The sequence below is a fragment of the Triturus cristatus genome, chromosome 12, assembly GCF_964204655.1.
Source record: "Triturus cristatus chromosome 12, aTriCri1.1, whole genome shotgun sequence".
Taxonomy (NCBI): domain Eukaryota; kingdom Metazoa; phylum Chordata; class Amphibia; order Caudata; family Salamandridae; genus Triturus; species Triturus cristatus.
In genome coordinates this window covers 115,956,155-115,958,790 of record NC_140595.1, presented here as the reverse complement: position 1 = coordinate 115,958,790, position 2,636 = coordinate 115,956,155, and positions in this window count along the sequence as shown.

The following is a 2,636-nucleotide window of genomic DNA, read 5'->3' as shown; positions in this document are numbered from 1 at the left end:
TCCCATCCCGCCTCCTCCTCCTGCTCTTCACCGAATCACCGCCCTGCGCAGGTCATGGGGCGGATCTCCCTGCACCGATGCGCGTGTTCCTGAGGAAAGTCACTAACTTAGAGATGCAGCACCGGAGGCCTGCAGTGGCCCAGCTGTCAGGGCAGCATGCGGGGAAAGTTCTACTGCTTTAAAGGGGCCGGTACTGCACGGTACGGAGTACCGGAACTTTTTTTATTTTGAAAGGGAGAGTACTGGCACTTCTCAAGAGAGCCATAATATTTTTAATTAGAGAGTACTGGCACTTCTCAGAAACAAGCAGGTACTCTGCACTTCTATTTTTCCATTTCAAGCACTGGGGGAAACTGAGAGATACTCAGCCATGGAATGGTAGGTAACTAGGAGGGGGTAGATATATGAAGCTTTTTTTCAGCTCGCAAACGGATCGCCGTTTGCGCCCTGAAAAATCCTTTTTAGATGTACAAAGCCATATTTGCGATTCCGTAAGCTATTACTGAATCGCTATTTGGAAGGGGTGTGCCAAGGGTGTCCCTTCCTAATGACAAGTCGCAGGGACATCTGTGAATGTTTTGTGGCCGGAATAGATTGCAAAACATTAATGCTTTACCGACTCGGGGAGGTGTTGACCCCTTTCCCTTTCTGAATGTGGGCGCCAACATCTTTGAGGAGCAGGCAGTGGTCCCACGGACTACTAACTACTCTTAACAAATGAAAATAAACTTTTTCTTTTTTGAATGTATCCCATTTCCCTTCAAGGAAGACGGACTGCATTTCAAAATAAACAAGCATTTGCAATGCAATAGGTCTCACATTACTGAAAGTTTAAACTAGTGGCGTTGCATTATTATTTGCAACGCCAGTAGCTCAAACTTTTAGTAATGTCAGACCTATTACATCGCAATGCTTGTTTTTTTCATATAGTGCTTATATTACAGAGCGTTATTCAATTGCCAAATTTTTTACACAGCCTTGTTTCAACCCTCACCATCCCACCCATAACAAGTTTGCTTTTTGAGGTTGTCTCACGTGTGCCATTTCTCACACTGTCATCACGTAATATTTGGAATTACTGATTGCATCATAGTATTAATATATTTTTCCTTTGCGTTTCTTTGCTGTTTTCCTCTTTCTTTGGTTATATATTTTATAGGTATGTTATGTCTACATGGGCACCTTGTGTTTATTAATTTTGCTTGCATACTCAGGGCTTTAAGTGGGCCGGGTCTGAGCACCGGCAGTTTTTTGGGGGGGCCCTCGAAACGGGTCTCTATCGGGCTCTATTTTCGTGGCTACTAAAGGTAGTCCGTTCTTTATTTATTTTTTTTTCGGACCCGTTTTGAGGGCCCAAAAAAAAACTGCCGGTGCTCAGACTCTGCCCACTGTTGCTGCATTCATGGGCGTAGGAAGTGTGGGGGACGCGGGGGATATATCCCCCCCAGATTTTGGAGTGGGGGGGACACGGGGGACAAGGGTGGGGGGGACGAGGGGACAAAGGAATTTCCCCTCTCCCTTCTGTTATCACAGGGCCATTAGCACGTGAAAGCGCTACCTAATGGCCCTGCACCTGACCTGCCTGGAGTCAGAGGCCACCCGCCCTCTGCCTTTTGTTATGCTGCAGGAAGGCTCAGCCGTTCTGGGAAGGGCAGAGAAAGGAGAAAAAATAAACGCTGTCTCTTTTCCTTCATGGCAAGGACCGTGTCCACTACTCCTGACCTGCCTCTGGCGGCTGCCCTCCTCTCTTTATTCCTCCATCTCTTTCTGTCTCTGTCTCGCTCCTGCTTACGTGCTGATTTCAAGAGGCAGCTCTTAAGGTACTCTCTCTAGCCTCTCCTTTTCTTTATTTGTTCCCCTGTGAAATTGATCCAAAAAAGGCTGAACTCTTTGGCTGTAAATGTCCTCATTTTCTGACCATTTTCGATTGAAAAGAAAAACCTCGGAATGGAGAGAAAAAATAGTTAAATACCTAAATAAAGCAATACAGAGTGGACAGCAGACAGGCCAGACTGTTATTTACACCCACACACATTAGCGCCACTTTACAGAGTTTGCCAGTGAAAGCGCTAGTTTCTTTTTATCTTCTTTCTTTGAACAACATTGTTTTCCCAGGGTGGGTAAGTGCGCCATTCCTAAAGGGACTGCAATACCTGGTTGATGGGTAGAGTGGAAACGTTTAATATGATCGTTTCCAACTTTTTAATTATTTTAGCTTATAAAATGCGGCTCTGTGTTTGGGGATGTGGTCTTTTTTAAACCAAACTGCATACATTTTGAAAGGATATAAGCAATGGACATTGAAAGGGGTCCCTTCCTGGTCCAGTAGCCATGTCTTGAACTTTTCAGGCAAAATCACTTACTGATTTCTGAATAATGAGTTTAAAACCGTTAATGTAACCATGTTTTTTTCTGATTACAGTTCGCAAGCTTTGGTTATTCATGCATTCCCTATGAGTGTTTGCTTTTTCCAGGGTGTTATTCCTTTTTTTTCAGGCAGCATTTTACTGTTGCTTAGTGCATAATTTGAATTTAGTCGCAGCACAATTGAGTTGTGCTGAAGGCAGTGCGAGTTTCTCTCAGTGGGGCAGTATGGTGTTCAGTGTGGGAGAGAATGTGGCACTCTGGCCAAAGCT